The sequence below is a fragment of the Acanthochromis polyacanthus genome, chromosome 10, assembly GCF_021347895.1.
Source record: "Acanthochromis polyacanthus isolate Apoly-LR-REF ecotype Palm Island chromosome 10, KAUST_Apoly_ChrSc, whole genome shotgun sequence".
Lineage (NCBI taxonomy): Eukaryota > Metazoa > Chordata > Actinopteri > Pomacentridae > Acanthochromis > Acanthochromis polyacanthus.
Genome location: NC_067122.1, coordinates 158227 through 175313, shown reverse-complemented (window position 1 = coordinate 175313; position 17087 = coordinate 158227). Strand labels below are relative to the sequence as shown.

At 40.8% G+C, this 17087-nt stretch overlaps 1 long non-coding RNA gene across 7 annotated transcripts in view; it reads right to left on the bottom strand.

Moving 5' to 3' along the window:
* LOC127535857 (uncharacterized) overlaps positions 1–15764 on the bottom strand; it is a 28119-nt gene extending 12355 nt beyond the window's left edge. The window contains exons 1-3 of one of the 7 annotated variants that reach the window (XR_007944734.1): positions 15682–15763; positions 15512–15579; positions 15410–15477 (exon numbers count right to left, since the gene is read on the bottom strand). This is a non-coding gene — a long non-coding RNA (uncharacterized LOC127535857). Of the gene's footprint in view, positions 1–15409; positions 15478–15511 lie in introns of all 7 variants that reach the window. The other 6 variants (XR_007944739.1, XR_007944737.1, XR_007944733.1 and 3 more) reach the window with 6 other exon arrangements.
* Between the last annotated feature and the right edge of the window lie 1323 nt (positions 15765–17087).

The window sequence follows — 17087 nt, the reverse complement described above, 5'->3', positions numbered from 1 at the left end:
ACAGCTGTTCCTCTTCAGGTCTTTTTACTCCCTAAAAATCCTCATCAGTCACAAAAGTCCAGAATCAGAATAAATGAAAACACTGAAGAACGTGACAGGAATCAGCCGGAACACCTGGAAGTTCTTTTACCTCAGAAACCAGAGACAGAATATTCATCCTGAACGTCTTCAACCAAGCGTCTGATGCCGTCTGCCTGTTAGTTTAGTCTCCATCCAGAAGGAACCTGTTGGTTGGAGATGAATTCAGGATAAATCCGGTCAGTTAGGGAGATAAATAAGTTCTGTCTGCTGTCACCCAAACCTCTGAAGGACTTCTTTAAAGCTCACGTTCAGACGCCTTTCTGCTGCAGGTCTCTGATTCTGACAGCTGCTTGTTATTGCAAAAATAAAAGTGCAGCCAATTAGAGCTGCAGCCGAGAGTGAAGCCGCTAAGCTCTGCAGCATCCGAGGATCAGGCGCGATGAGCTCGGCTCTGCTGCACATTAATACCTCCGACTGCAGCGTCCTTCAGCTCCGTCTGCCGGGACTCCAGGAGGAAACCTGCCGACACAAACATCTGGAAACATCCAGCAGTTGCTCTGTCTCAAACAAGGAGCGGTTTACTCCCAGAGTCGAGGCCTGAATGAGCACAAAGTGTGACGGATTTACCTTCACAAACACACCTGTAGTCACACACAGGTCCCCTAAACCCTGCTGGTGGATCTTTGATGGTTCTGCTTTCATTTCTGTTTATTTTATCCAGACTGGAGTGCATTTTACTGAACTATAAGAGCGTTTGGTTCCACCGGCAAGAACAAAAACACACAAAATAGACGAAGAGACAGAAAAAATGACCACAAAGAGACAAAAGAAACCAGAAAGAGACGGACGACACACAAAATGACTCACAAAACAAGGAAAAGCAACAAAAAGAAGCAAAAAACAGCCCCCAAAATAACCTAAATCGCACACAAAATGGTGACAAAGACGCTGAAAACAATCACTACTGGATGCAACAACGCAGTACAGAGACACAAAATAACGAGAGAGACGAGCAACTCAACAAAATCTAGACGATAAACGGATAAAACGACAGAAAAAAACGGTCACAAACAAACGTCAAAAACACAACAAGAAAAGAAGAAAAACATCAAAAAGAAGCAACAAAGAAAAACAACAAAATACAATGAGACACAAACACAGTAAAGAAACAAAATCAACCAGTCAGACAGAAAAGACAAAGAAAAGATGCAGCAAAACAAAAACAGAAAGAAACAGAAACATGACGCTAAATGTTCCTCTGAAATGATTTATTCTCGTTTTTGTTCTTCAGATTTCTTCTTGTTTTATTTTTTGCTGTTCAGAATTTAATACTGTGAACGTTTTGTGTCTGTTTTTAGTTGTTTTCCATATTTTTGTGTGTGGTTTTGTTGCTGTTTTTGATGTTTTTCGGTCTCTTTGTGGTAGTTGTGCGTTTGTGTTGCTAGTTTTTTTCTTTGTGTCCCTTTTATGGTATTTCCTGCCTTTTGTGGTTGTTTTTATATCCTTTGTCGTGTTTTTTTATCTTGTTTTGGTTGTTTTGTGTATATTTGTGGTTGTTTTTATATCCTTTGTCGTGTTTTTTTTTTGTCTTGTTTTGGTTGGTTTGTGTCTCTTTGTGGTTGCTTTTTATATCCTTTGTCGTGTTTTTTTTATCTTGTTTTGGTTGGTTTGTGTCTCTTTGTGGTTGTTTTTTATATCCTTTGTCGTGTTTTTTTATCTTGTTTTGGTTGGTTTGTGTCTCTTTGTGGTTGTTTTTTATATCCTTTGTCGTGTTTTTTTTATCTTGTTTGGTTGGTTTGTGTCTCTTTGTGGTTGTTTTTATATCCTTTGTCGTGTTTTTTGTCTTGTTTTGGTTGGTTTGTGTCTCTTTGTGGTTGTTTTTTATATCCTTTGTCGTGTTTTTTGTCTTGTTTTGGTTGGTTTGTGTCTCTTTGTGGTTGTTGTTTGGTTGTTTCGTGTTGGCAGATTTTTGTCTCTTTGCATTTTTGTGTTTATTTGTGTTTGTGGTTTTGTGTCCCTTTTTTGTTCTTTTATGCCTTTTTTTGGTAATTTTGTGTCACTGTGGTTGTCTTGTGTCTGTTTTTAGTTGTTTTCCATATTTTTATGCTCATGTGTCTCTTCATGGTTGCTTTGGGTCTAATTTAGTTTGTTTTGTGTGTTTTTCTGGTCATTGTGTTGTTGTATTTGATAGTTTACTGTCTGTTTGTCGTAGCTTTGTATCTCTATATGGTAATTCTGTGTGTTTTTTATGCTATATTGTGACTTTTTTGTAATTTTGTGTCTCTTTGTGGTAGTTTTTGTCTAATTTTGGATGTTTTGTCTCTATATTTAGTTTTTTTTGTGGTTGTTTTGTGTCTGTATTTAGTTGTTTTCTATATTTTTGTGATTGTTGTGTGTACATTTGTGGTTATTTTGTTTGTAATTTTGGTTGTTTTGTGTCTTTTTGTGGTAGATTTGTGTCTCTTTATAATAATTTTGTGTCTCTTTTATGGTATTTTATGCCTTTATTGGTAATTTTGAGTCTTTTCATAGTTGTTTTTTGTTTCATTTTGGTTGTTTTGTGTCTGTTTATGGTTGCTGTGGGATTCTTTGCGGTTGTTGTGTCTCTTTGTGTGGTTGTTTTCCATCTGTTTGTGGTTGTTGTGTGTCTGTGTAGCTTCTTCTTCTTCTTCTTCTTCCTCTCCTGACTGAGGACCGCCTGGATGTTACCGTGAGGAGAAAATCCCTCGTTCAGCCCCCCGCTGACATCCTGACTAATTTAACAATCGAGCCGTGGTGAGTTCACTGTCGCCGACAAACAGACTCCGTGTGAACGTGTCGATCGGTTGAACGTATTGATCGATTATCGGCAGCCTCCCACAGAGCTGGAGACGATCCTCAACCCTCCAAACGCCATCAGTCACCAATTATCCCCCCACTTTTATGATCCTCCTCCTCTGATAAATCTGGACTCCAGTGCCGAGCCGTAAAGCTGGATTCATGCGCTGACACTTTAACGTAGACTCCGGGAGCATTATGGGATGTCTCCGAGGAGCCGCAGGACTCCCATCGTCCGCATCACGGCCGGATCCATCCAGGATCACGGAACAAACGGAGATTTATCTGGAACATGAAGGCGACACCGGGGAGCTGGGCCGGGTCAGAGGGGAGGAATATCAGAGCGGAGTCAGAGCAGAAAGCAGAGCGAGCAGCAAACAGGAAGTCACAGCAGATACCAGCAGATACCTGGGATCAGCCGCAGCACCATTAATCCTCCTGAACCTCCTTAGATGGAGAGGAGCTTTCTGTTTGACAAGAACTAAAATAATCTGAATTTAAAGAAGAAAAATTAACATCAAAGCAAAAAACATACGTGTAGCGATGCAAAATAACCACAACGACACACAAAGCCACCAAGAAAAGACACAAAACGACGCTAATGCAGCTCAAAGTTACATTTCTGTTGTTTTTTTGTCTTGTATTAATGTTGTTTTTGCTGTAATTTTGTGTCTCTTTTTGGTCGTTTTGTTTCTCTTTGTGGTCGTTTTGTTTCTCTTTGTGGTCGTTTTGTGTCTCTTTGTGGTTGTTTTGTGTCTCTTTCTGGTCATTTTGTGTCTCTTTGTGGTCATTTGTGTCTCTTTGTGGTTGTTTTGTGTCTCTTTGTGCTTGTTTTGTGTGTCTTTCTGGTTGTTTTGTGTTTTTATTGGTTGTCTTGTGTTATTTGTGCCATTTTGTGTCTCTGTGTTGTTTTTTGTGTCTCTTTCTGGTCATTTTGTGTCTCTTTGTGGTTGTTTTGCGTCTCTTTCTGGTCATTTTGTGTCTCTTTGTGGTCGTTTTGTGTCTCTTTGTGGTTGTTTTGTGTCTCTTTGTGCTCGTTTTGTGTCTCTTTGTGCTCGTTTTGTGTCTCTTTGTGGTTGTTTTGTGTGTCTTTCTGGTCATTTTGTGTCTCTTTCTGGTCATTTTGTGTCTCTGGTTGTTTTGTGTCTCTTTCTGGTCATTTTGTGTCTCTTTGTGGTCGTTTTGTGTCTTTTATTGGTTGTGTTGTGTTATTTGTGTCATTTTTTGTCACAGTGTTGTTTTTTGTGTATCTTTCTGGTTGTTTTGAGTCATTTTGTCATCATTTTATGTCTCTTTCTGATCATTTTGTGTCTCTTTTGGGTCATTTTGTGTCTGTTTGTGGTAATTGTGTGGTAATTGTATGTCTCTTTCTGGTCATTTTGTGTCTTTTTCTGGTCATTTTGTGCCTTTTATGGTCATTTTGTGCCTTTTATGGTCATTTTGTGTCTCTTTCTGGTCATTTTCTGGTCCTTTTGTGTCTTTTTTGTCATTTTGTGTCTCTTTCTGGTCTTTTTGTGTCTCTTTCTGGTCATTTTCTGGTCCTTTTGTGTCCTTTTGTGCCTTTTATTGTCATTCTGTGTCTCTTTCTGGTCATTTTCTGGTCCTTTTGTGTCATTTTCTGTTCCTTTTTTGTCATTTTGTGTCTCTTTCTGGTCATTTCCAGCAGGTGTCCAGTTGTTTTCTCCTCTCTGATCAAAGCCTGTCGGTGTTTTTCTGTATTTAAAGCCCGTCAACATGTTGCTGCTGCCATAAATTAAAGAGAGGTTTCATTTAGGAACAAATGAAATGAAATAACACACATCTGAAAGTGTCATTTTTTCTCTTCAACACACATTATTATTATTTCAATCCTTGTAATTGAAACGGCAATCCGGGCAACTTGTATTAAATTAGATTGTGGTGAAATTGCACCTTTGCGTTGCCGAGGCCGACTGCATCAGATGGATTTAATTATTCCTGTAGCCCATATATTATTAATCATCTATATTGATTTCTGAACTCCCAGACTGCTTGTGGATATGCAAATGCAGCCGCTGCAATATCGGGATGGGCTCATTTGCATGGGAGCCCATTATTATTTTATAAGTAAATTTTAATGTGGACTCAATTAAAACCCAGCCAGTGGAACAGCTAAATTGGCCCAAGGTATGAGCTTTCTGAGATTCATGTGCGGAGCCGGGATATATCAATTAGTAAAGATCAAACTTTGGCTTCTCTGGAGGGGAAAGAAAATGCTGGAATTCAATCAGAGCGGCGGCGGCGAGCGGCTCCGTCTTTGGTGGGTTTTTTGCAGTTTTTTTTCTGTATTTTTTTATTATTATTCCAGGTTGTAATCAGATCTGCCAAATGGAATTATAACCCGGAAAATTCCTGTGCCGAGTCGCTGCGTCGTCGGGGGAAAAGAGGTCAGAGTTAATATTTTAGCAGCTTTAATGTGACCTTCCTGCTCCGCCACCACAAAGTTCAGGGACCTGAGGAGAGTTACACAACTTCAGCTGCAGACACACAACAGGCAGTGGGATGAGAACAGACACACAACAGGCAGGGAGATCAGAACAGACACACAACAGACGGGATGAGAACAGACACACAACAGACGGGACGAGAACAGACACACAACATACAGGATGAGAACGGACACACAACAGACGGGATGAGAACAGACACACAACAGATGGGATGAGAACAGACACACAACAGATGGGATGAGAACAGACACACAACAGACGGGACGAGAACAGACACACAACAGACGGGACGAGAACAGACACACAACATACAGGATGAGAACGGACACACAACAGACAGGAGGATGAGAACAGACACACAAATGACAGGGGCACAAGAACAGACACACAACAGATGGGATGAGAACAGACACACAACAGACAGGAGGATGAGAACAGACACACAAATGACAGGGGCACAAGAACAGACACACAACAGATGGGATGAGAACAGACACACAACAGACGGGATGAGAACAGACACACAACAGACAGGAGGATGAGAACAGACACACAACAGACAGGGGCATGAGAACAGACACACAACAGGCAGTGGGACGAGAACAGACACACAACAGATGGGATGAGAACAGACACACAACAGACGGGATGAGAACAGACACACAACAGACGGGACGAGAACAGACACACAACAGACGGGATGAGAACAGACACACAACAGACAGGAGGACGAGAACAGACACACAACAGACAGGGGCATGAGAACAGACACACAACAGGCAGTGGGACGAGAACAGACACACAACAGGCAGGGAGATCAGAACAGACACACAACAGACGGGATGAGAACAGACACACAACAGACGGGACGAGAACAGACACACAACAGACGGGAGGATGAGAACAGACACACAACAGACGGGATGAGAACAGACACACAACAGATGGGATGAGAACAGACACACAACAGATGGGACGAGAACAGACACAGAACAGACGGGACGAGAACAGACACACAACATACAGGATGAGAACGGACACACAACAGACGGGATGAGAACAGACACACAACAGACAGGAGGATGAGAACAGACACACAACAGACAGGGGCACAAGAACAGACACACAACAGATGGGATGAGAACAGACACACAACAGACAGGAGGATGAGAACAGACACACAACAGACGGGATGAGAACAGACACACAACAGACAGGAGGATGAGAACGGACACACAACAGACGGGATGAGAACAGACACACAACAGACAGGATGAGAACGGACACACAACAGACGGGACGAGAACAGACACACAACAGACAGGATGAGAACGGACACACAACAGACAGGATGAGAACGGACACACAACAGACGGGATGAGAACAGACACACAACAGACGGGATGAGAACAGACACACAACAGACGGGATGAGAACAGACACACAACAGACAGGGGCATGAGAACAGACACACAACAGGCAGTGGGACGAGAACAGGCACACAACAGATGGGATGAGAACAGACACACAACAGACGGGATGAGAACAGACACACAACAGACAGGAGGATGAGAACAGACACACAGCAGACAGAGGATGAGAACAGACACACAACAGACGGGATGAGAACAGACACACAACAGACAGGATGAGAACGGACACACAACAGACGGGATGAGAACAGACACACAACAGACGGGATGAGAACAGACACACAACAGACAGGGGGATGAGAACAGACACACAACAGACGGGATGAGAACAGACACACAACAGACAGGGGATGAGAAGAGACACACAACAGATGGGATGAGAACAGACACACAACAGACAGGATGAGAACAGACACACAACAGACAGGGGGATGAGAACAGACACACAACAGACGGGATGAGAACAGACACACAACAGACAGGGGATGAGAAGAGACACACAACAGATGGGATGAGAACAGACACACAACAGGCAGGGGATGAGAACAGACACACAACAGACAGGGGATGAGAACAGACACACAACAGATGGGATGAGAACAGACACACAACAGGCAGGGGATGAGAACAGACACACAACAGACAGGATGAGAACAGACACACAACAGACGGGATGAGAACAGACACACAACAGACGGGATGAGAACAGACACACAACAGACAGGGGGATGAGAACGGACACACAACAGACGGGATGAGAACAGACACACAACAGACGGGATGAGAACAGACACACAACAGACAGGGGGATGAGAACAGACACACAACAGACGGGATGAGAACAGACACACAACAGACAGGGGATGAGAAGAGACACACAACAGATGGGATGAGAACAGACACACAACAGACAGGATGAGAACAGACACACAACAGACAGGGGGATGAGAACAGACACACAACAGACGGGATGAGAACAGACACACAACAGACAGGGGATGAGAAGAGACACACAACAGATGGGATGAGAACAGACACACAACAGGCAGGGGATGAGAACAGACACACAACAGACAGGGGATGAGAACAGACACACAACAGATGGGATGAGAACAGACACACAACAGGCAGGGGATGAGAACAGACACACAACAGACAGGATGAGAACAGACACACAACAGACGGGATGAGAACAGACACACAACAGACAGGGGATGAGAAGAGACACACAAAAACTAAACACAGAGACACAAAAATATAAAGTGACACAAAAAACACTTAAAAACAATCATAAGGAGACACAAAATGACCACAAACAGACACAGAACAAACTAAACAGAGATACAAAAATATAAAAAGAGACACACAACAACATAAAGAGACACAAAAAACATTGAAAGCACCAAAGAACGCACAAAGAGACATAAAATGACCACAAGGAGACACAAAACATCCAAGACACACACACAAACTAAACAAACAGACACACAACAACCGAGAGATACACAGAAAAACGAAACAAACAGACACAAACATATATAAAGAGACACACAGCAACATAAAGGGACACAAAAAACATAAAGAGGCACCAAAAAACCCAGAAAGACACACAAAACAACTGAGACACACAATAAACAAAGCAACCAGACACAAAAATGTGAAAAGAAAAACACAACAACCTCAAAGTGACACAAAAACATAAAGAAACACGAAAATACACAAAACTAAAAAAGACAACTTAGACACACACAAGAACACGAAACAAAGAGACACAAAAGATAAAAACAAAAAACAGAAAGAAACACAAAAAATTCCAAAGAGACACACAACACATCCAACAACACACAAAAAGACACACAAAGAGAACCAAAAGCACAAAAAACAATCTTTCACAGACAAAAGAGGACACAAAGGACATAAAACAACCAAAACAACACAAAAAACAGCCTTTTCATGGGTGTTTTTGTCACTTTTTTCCGATTTGTGTTTGTTTTGTGTTACTTTTTCAAGAATTTTGCATCCTCTCTTTTATGTGACAGAATATGACTGAAAAAAAATCCCACAAAGAGACACACAAAACATAGAGACTCAACTGCAGACAAAAAAATAGCACAAAGATACACAAACAACTACAAAGAGACACAAAAATACAAATAAAAACAAAAAACTGAAAAAATCACAAAACATACAAAGAAATCCAGTCATAAAATAATTTCAGGAAGACACAACAATTAGTACAAATAGACACAGTAACACAAAAAACTACCTTAAAGATAAAAAAAGATGACACAAAGAGGCACAAAACAACTTAAATGATGGGACAAATACCCCCACAAAAACAAACAAAGGGGCACAAAACAACCTAAATGATACACAAATTGACTTCAAAGAGACAGGAAATTCATCAGAAAGTTATAAAATCTGGACTTTTATTTTGAAGTGTCCACTGACTTCCAGGTAAACAGCAGCTCTGACCTCCATCTCCTACAATCCTCAGCAGTCTGATGACCCAGTATGACTTTATTCTGAAAGGTTTCTGAAACAGGAAACGATGATTTAATGAAGTTAATGACGTTGGAGGAGCAGTGGGAGGAGTCAGATGTCAAGCCGTCCTTCATCTTTGTAGTTTTTGGGCTCCACATTCATCAGCAGATATTCCAGAGTTGTGTTCAGCCTAGATAACAAATATATATATTTATTTTATTTTGTTGAATCTTTCTACCATTTAATTTATTATTATTATTATTATTATTATTATTATTATCATTATTATTGTTATTATTATTATTATTATTATTATTATTATTATTATCGTTATTATTGTTATTATTATTATTATTATTATTGTTATTGTTATCGTTATTATTATTATTATTATTATTATCATCGTTATTATTGTTATTATTATTATTATTATTATTATTATTATTTTATTTTATAAGTTGTTATTCATCTCTGGACCTCCTAATATATTTTGAATGATTTGTTAATATTCTTAAAAAGTATGTCACAGACTTTTGGTCATTTTAAATATGTATTTAATTTATTCATATTTGGGAGTTGTTTTCATATTTTTTATATTTTATTTATGCTTCTGGAAAGTTGTTAAACATCTAATTTATTTGATTCCATTTGTGGATTTTTTATTAACATCCTTTGAACCATTTTATAATGTTAGTAAAATATACTTTTTAAATGATGATGTTGTTGAAAGTTTGCAAATATTTTCATGACTTTTTGCAATTTATTTCAGAATTATTAATCAGATTTGGGAGTTTTGTTCTCAAACATGTTTTGCATCTTTAACCCTCCTGTCATCCTCATTTACAGCACCAACAATATTGTTTCCTTGTCCGAAAAAAATCCAAAAATTCTGCACAAAAATCATCCCAAATTTCTGAAAATTTACAAAAATTTCACAAAGAAATTTCCAAAAAATTTGACTGTGAAATTTTTTTTCCCCACATTTTCAAACTTTAATACGGGTCAATTTGACCCTCAGGATGACACAAGGGTTAAATTTAATGTCTCTCCTGTGCTTATAAGACTCAATAAATGTCCAAAACGTGTCTAAAATGACAACAAACAACCCAGAAATAACTCAAAACTTGTCAGAAACGTTTCAATACATCCAAAATGTCTTCAAATTTCTCCAACTGGACTCAAAAATGGTCAAAAATGGCATGTGACCAAAACAATTCAAAAGTTTTAGAAAATGTCTTGAAACCTTTCAGAAATGAAAGAAAATGCCTCAGAGTTTCTCCAAAAACCCTAAACTTTCCAGTAGGACTTGAAACAAGAGAACTAAAATGTAGAACTTTTATTTGCTGTAATATGTTTTAAACAAACTGATCTGGTGTCAGTTTTCACCAGAACTCAGATGTTTCTCCTCCTAAATGTCATGGTTCTGTCTGCTGGACTGATGGAGTTCTGAAAAAGTTCATTAAAGGTGATAAATGTGGAGCCTCCTCTATGGACCTGAAGGGAAATATTCACAGTCTGAAGGTAGAACTCTGACCACTGATGAAGGTACTGCAGATGAAGAACCAGATGACTGTTCGGATGATTTTTCATGGTTTTCTGCGCTGTACGGCACCAATAAACTTGTGTTTGAGCTGTTTATGAAGGTTCTGAGTCTCACAGAGACGTTGGGACACGTTAATCCGCCTCTACTTGGTGTAAAAACACATTTCTAATGAAGAAAACAGCGATAAAACAGCATTATTGCGTTATTAAGAGGGAAATATTGCATAAAAACTGGCAGCAGTTTGAGCAGAAATTACAGCCAGGGCCGGCCGTAAAGCAGACTTCCTGTTTTCACGTGTAATTAGCCGCTGCGTGTGATTAGCAGGTAAAACAAATTGTGTGTTTTGTTGGCAGCAGATAAATCTGGTTGTAATGACCCGTGTAATTTTTAAGCGGCGCCTACACCGCGGCTCCTTTAACACGTTTCATTAGTGGGGTTGTATATTAGATATACATTCTGAGCCTTAATTTGGTCTCCCAGGAGCACTTGTAACGATGCAGCTGCCGGCTACAGGACACCTTTAATTTATTTATTTTAAATGTTGAGAGTAATTGAGTTCTTGAGAGATGTGAGGAGAGCCTGCTGCTGCTGCTGCTGAAAAATGCATTAATTCCACGACGCAATCTGTTGGAGAATTAATATGAGGGGAAGCGTCTAATGGGGAGGAAAAAACAGAGCGGAGGCTTCACTTCTTTATCGCCTCTGAAGGGTTCTTTATCAGCAGCTGCAGGTGATGATGGAACCATTTGTTCGTCACAGAACGACAACAGACGTCCAGAGAGCTGTGGGCGGCCATGATGATGATGTCAGAGGACAGGCTATGATGTCAGGGGACGCACCTGTACGCCTTCAACGAGTCACAGATGAAAGAAAAAACAGGAAAAGGTTTAAAAGTTGAGATTCAAAATCAACACAAAGGGCCCCGAAACTGAACCCTGAGGAACTCCACAAGATTTTACCAAAATTAACAAAATGTTTTGGAAATATTTTAAACATTTTTATAATAATAATAAATTATTGCAATGTAAATATGTTTCAAAATATCTTTTATATGACTTTTGCTTAGGCGTTTTTTTTAAAAACTAATTTTATCCATTTTCAGACATTGTGTTGATATTTTATTAATGATGACATGTTAATATTTCTGATATATTTAAAAAATATTTTAGTTATAATTTTTTAGAGTTTTTATGGATTTATTTTTTATATTTTTTTGCACATTTTTTGAATATCTTATTTTTTAAAATTTAACTCTTTTGTTTATATTTTTAAAAATACTTTACCCATTTTCAGACTTTGTGTTGGTATTTTATTCATCTATTTCCACATTTTCTGAATATTTTTGTTGCATTTATCATATATATATATATATCATTAGCTTGTGTGTCTGTGATAACTTTGTGTATGTAGTTTTTTGTTGCATGTTTTAGTTATTGATTTGTGTGTCTTTGTGGTTGTTTTGTGTCTCTTTGCAGTCAGTTTTCATCTAGTCATCCTTTTGTGCGTCTATAAGTTGGTTTTACTTGTGTTTGCCTTAAATCAGGATCTGTTTGTGTTCATTTTGTGTCTCTTTCTGGCCGTTTTTTAGTTCTAGTTGTTTGCAAACAGAAAAAAACAACTCATGGACCCACAAAAAGACGACTACGTACAAAGACAAACATGCAGAACTACTCAAAACAAACACTCAGAGGCACTAACTAAAGGCACACCAGAAACAAGACACACCTGTGAACATTTCTGCTCTTTTTCAGTTTCATATTTTCAGACTTGCTGCCTGAAAGTCAAAAGAACGTTTGTCGGATGCTGTTTTTGTCAGACTGGACGTCTGGACCCGTCCGACCCGTCCGACCCGTGGTGCTGCAGCCTGTTTCAGGGCCGCCGTCGCTCCACGCCGCCGAGCCACCACGGCGAGGGGTGAGGTGGGTGAGGAGGCGGGTGAGGAGGACGCCTCCTGCCTCTCCGCCTGGCTGCTGGCTGCTTCCGGGCCTCGGGGGAACCGGGCTTTGGACGAAGGCCCAGATCAATGTGACCTAAATTCAAATGCGAATTAGAGGCTGTCAGTGGGAGAGGACGCTGTGTAAATGAGCTCAGACAGACCCGGGTCCCCCAGGAGCCCAGAACCGGGCCCCGAGTCCGCTGGAGATCTTTAATGAGTTCCAAATGGATGTCCGGGACCCGGGCCGCCGCTCCACACCCTTCCTGCAGGCCCGAAGCCAAGCCGAGACGCAGCCGGGGAACCTGCCGGCGTCCAAATGATTAAAATTCTCCCGAACATTAGTGAGATCAGCAGCAGCTTCTTCATGTCGATGTTCTGAATCTAAATATCATCAGGATACGAAAAGTCCAACATCCAGACCTCAGGAGCTGCTGCAGAACCACAACCAGAGTTTAAACACAACCCACCGGGCCGAGGCGTTACTCACAACAAGGAAAACAGACAAAAAAATAACACAACAAGACACACAAAATGACCAAAACAAGAAAAAATTAAACAAAGCAAGAAAAATTTGACACAAAATGACAGAAGGAAGATAAAAAAAATACCAAAAAACCCACACGAAACTAAAAAAACGACAAAAATGAGACACAAAACAAGATGAAAACAACTGGACCGGTTTAGGACTAGTGTTGGACTGGTTCGTTCTGGGCTTTTTGGTTGGTTTTGGCCCAGTTGTGAACTGGTTTTGCACTGGTTTGATTTTGCTTTTGAAGTAGTTTGGACTGGTTCTGGATTGGTTTCATGTTGCCTTATGGTTGGTTTCAAAATAATTTTAGACTGATTTTGGACTGGGTCTAAACTAGTTTTGAAGGGATTTTATGTTGGCTTTAGACTGGTTTAGGACTAGTTCTGGACTGGTATGGGACTAGTTCTGGACTGGTTTAGGACTAGTTCTGGACTGGTATAGGACTAGTTCTGGACTGGTTTAGGACTAGTTCTGGACTGGTTTAGGACTAGTTCTGGACTGGTATAGGACTAGTTCTGGACTGGTTTAGGACTAGTTCTGGACTGGTATAGGACTAGTTCTGGACTGGTTTAGGACTAGTTTTGGACTGGTTGTGTATTAGTTTATGTTGGTTTTGGATTGGTTTTTAACTGTTCATGAACTAGCATTAGACTGGTTTTTAACCAGTTTGGAACTAGTTTTGGAATGGTTTCCAACTGGTTTCAAACTAGTGTTAGATTGATTTTGGTCTAGATTTAGACTGGTTTTGAATTGGTTTTGGACTCGTTTTAAGTTGGGGTTTTAACCAATTTGGAACTAGTTTTGGACTGGTTTTTCACTAGCATTAGACTGGTTTAGACTGGTTTTGAACTAGTGTTGGACTGGTTTGGGACTAGTTTTAGACTGGTTTTGAACTCATTTAGACTAATGTTGGACTAGTTTTGAATGAGTTTTGAACTCATTCAGACTGGTTTAGACCGGTTTTAGAGTCACATTCGTCCTCCCAAACTGAACTGAAGATCTAACAGGAAACTCCAGCAGACTGAGAGTCAACATGAGGACTCATATTTATGTTCCTAGTGTACGTTTGGGGGGAGTTTCCTCACATATACAGTAGAGGTGAGGGGTGAGGGGGTGAGGCGGCTGCAGCCCAGCGGGGTGAGGCCGCAGTAATTAGCATGCTGATTCTGCATGTAATCAGATGGGCTGGCGTGCTTCTATACGTCGGCGTGGGACTGCAGCGGCGTGTGATTGTCTCCGACGCAGCATATGCTAATTGTTGATTGTCTCCAATATTATATGCTAATTGTCAGGAATTAGCATAATTCATTAACATTTGGGCCCTAATTACACAACCGGTGAAAAGCACTCGGCTGTGCTGCGACTGCCTAATGCGTGATGCGATTAATGCTGCGCTGCTCATTTGCATCCAGAGAAGGAGGCTGAAATATTAAAAGTGTTGTTGGGAGAAAATCGCGATTAGTCCCTAATCAAATGTTGTTTCTGCCTTTTAAAAGGTGTCGGCCCTCAGGTGAGAGGAAGCAGCGCCGCCGTTTCCTCGACAATCACAACCTGCAATTAGCTGCTGCTTCTTCCTGGAGATTCACAGAAACAAACGGACGGATTCAGCCGCAGGACGGGCTTTGATGTTCATCAGCAGACAGAAAGAAAGAAAGAAAGAAAGAAAACACTCTGATTTCATCACAACAGGGAGAGACGCAGTACTCTGAGGCAATACTGACGAGTACTAGTACTGACAAGTACAAATACCACCACAGGAGAATACTGAAACACAAATCCCAGCTGAGAAAAATCCTGAAATAAAACTCTTTAGTCTGCAATAAACTGAGACCAGCACACAGTACTGATGAGCACTAGGACTGACAAATATAAGTAACACCACAGAGAGAGAGTATGGAAGTACAAACACCAGCAGAGAAAAATACTGAAATACAGTTCTGGAACTGAGCAATCCATTACTGACAAGTACTTACACTGATGAGTACAAATACCACCAGAGGAAATACTTAAGTATAAGTCTGGAACTGAACACACAAATACTAACAAGTACAAATATCACCAGAAGAAAAATACTGTACAGATACGGAGATACAAGGTTTTCCACAACGCGATTGTGAAAGTTCACTGTTTGTGGAGTTACTGCTGCCATGATTAGTGGAACTATGACTCCTTCTAGACCTCCTGATCAGTGGAACTATGACTCCTTCTAGACCTCCTGATCAGTGGAACTATGACTCCTTCTAGACCTCCTGATCAGTGGAGCTATGACTCCTTCTAGACCTCCTGATTAGTGGAACTATGACTCCTTCTAGACCTCCTGATCAGTGGAACTATGACTCCTTCTAGACCTCCTGATCAGTGGAACTATGACTCCTTCTTGACCTCCTGATCAGTGGAACTATGACTCCTTCTAGACCTCCTGATTAGTGGAACTATGACTCCTTCTTGACCTCCTGATCAGTGGAACTATGACTCCTTCTAGACCTCCTGATTAGTGGAACTATGACTCCTTCTGATCATGTGACATTTAAGAGGTATTTCACAGAAGTGTTCTCACTGCTGCTGAATACTGTGTGATGAACTTTGTGCCTTCCAGTCCAACGTTTTTGCGTCTTTGTAGTCATCTTGCATCTTTCGGTGGTTGCTCAGGACTACCACAGTTACTGCATAGTCCTGGCAGTGAAGCTCAAAGGCATCTTGTGTGTCTTTGTGGTCATTCTTGTGTATCTTTCTGGTCATTTTCCATCTTTTTGTGGTTGTTTTGTGTCTCTCTTACCCAGGACTCCCATAGTGAATGCATAGTCCTGACAATGAAGCACAAAGGTGTTGGTGTGATGATTTCAATGCAAAAGGTGTAGAGGAGATGATGTTTCTAGATGCAGCATGAATGTCTGAGGATAAACCAAGATTCTGGCTGACAGGATGAATGTCCAAACAGGACGGTCCAACATTTTCACCATCCATTTTTTAATTTCCTTATATCTTTGCGTCATGTCTTTTGAAAATCCCTGGAAAACAGATTAACTTTTCTTGTTGTTGTGTAACTTTCACCTCGCTGTGCAGCTACTTCTACCTGTTGAACCAGTTGAAGTAAAAGAGGTGAAAAAGCGATCAGAAATCTAAAACCTGTGTGACATTTTCCCTCCGTCTGCTGCTTTGTGGTGAAGTCCAGCGCTCGGTGAACGACACATGACGGATGCCAGTCTGTGTGACAGCAGGACGAAGCCTCAGGTTCAGGTTTCTGGTGTTGAACGTGGATGTGAGGGCCACACATGACGGGACGAAGCCTCCTCCTCCTCCTCCTCCTCCTCGGCTGCATGTGGAGGGCGGGGTTAACTCGGAGGTAATTGAAGCGGGGCTTTTGTACGAATCTGCTTCCAATCCACAGGAGAGGGAGGAAAGAGGGGAAGAATGAGAGTTTTAATGAATGGAGGCCGTCATTAAAATGATAACTATTTCCTCCGAGATCACTTCCAATTTAAATGCGGGGCGAAAAGAGAAAAGACGTAATTGAAAGATTTTTTTTCTTCCTCCTTCTTCTTCATGCCATTCAAACTGTAAATTTGAATCTGTGGGAGAAGAGGGAGGCTGTTTGTGGCTATAGCTCACTAGTTCCAATTACTGCTCTTTCTGCTGCACTTAAAGCCGTGAGGGACGCCGGGACTCGCATGTTTTAACCCCTCAGCCCCAAAACACACGAGCAGCCGTGTTTTCTTTGGATCAGCCGCGGTCAAAGGGAACAGATCGTATCAGATAGTTTGGAAATAGATCGAAGCAGACGTGAGGGATGACTTAATTGATAAACAATGAGGCTGACGGCTTTTTTTTTTGGATGTTAACCCAACAGCTGCACATA